Raw genomic sequence first — 1109 nt, forward strand, 5'->3', positions numbered from 1 at the left:
CCTCACCTGACTGAGCAAGGACTCAGTATGGACGAAACCAGGTCCTGTGGCGCCACCTGCTGATTATATGGGAACACTCCTCTTGTTGCACTGAGAACCTGTGTCCTAGGTTTTTTGTGCTTTTCAGAATTCAAACAAATGAACAGACAAGCAAACAAACAGCATTAAACTGCAGGACTTCCCTGTAGACCCCTGAGATATTTTGTTCATTCATTCTTTTTATTATCTTTCAGATGTTTAATGGCTTTCTTTTATATGCCAGCCTCTCATACAAAGAAAGTTTAATTATATATGCTTCAAGAAATAAGTTGAATAAATCAATAAACAAGATAATGTGACCATATCTTGGCCCTCCCCAAGAAAAACTGGAATTCTGGGCTATGTATATAAAATCTCTATGCTTGGACACAGTAGTATAGGTGCAAGGAATAAGTCTTAGGGATCCATATATCTACTGTGCCTCATTAAATCTGGCTCCCTCTCCAATGAAAGCATCCATAAGAGGAAAATGAACAGCAGTGAATCTTCACACGAGGAAGACAGAACAAGCTCGAATAAACAGCCAAATGCTGAAGTTTAAACTTCTAGAAAAAGAAGAATCAATCAGGGGCAGGGGATATAGCTCAGAGGCATAAACGCCTGCCTGGCAAGTGCATGGTCCTGAGTTTGATCCCTAGTACCGCCAAAAAAAAGAGGCTGAAAGCTCATACAAGGAAGGAAATTATAAAGGCCAGAGTAGAAATCAATGCAGTTAATAATAAGAAAATAACACAAAAATAAATGAATTAATGAGTTGGTTCTTTGAAAAGATTAAATAAAATTGACAAGCCTTCAGCCAGTTTTTTTTTAAGGAAAGAAAAGACTCAAATTTACGCAATTAAGATTGAAAGGGTGAAATAACAATGGATCTTGCAGAAATCCAGGACATTATCAGTAACTATTTTGAGAACCTTTAATAAGATAAAAACACAGAACAATAGACAGGTTCCCTGATACATCTTATGAAAGTTGAATAAAGAAGATCAGAAAATTCCAAATAACCCAGTTTCAATCAGTGATTTTGAAAATGTAATTAAAAACTTATGAAGAAAAGCCCGGGCCCTGATGAA

The sequence above is a fragment of the Octodon degus genome, unplaced genomic scaffold, assembly GCF_000260255.1.
Source record: "Octodon degus isolate 3935 unplaced genomic scaffold, OctDeg1.0 scaffold00060, whole genome shotgun sequence".
NCBI lineage: Eukaryota > Metazoa > Chordata > Mammalia > Rodentia > Octodontidae > Octodon > Octodon degus.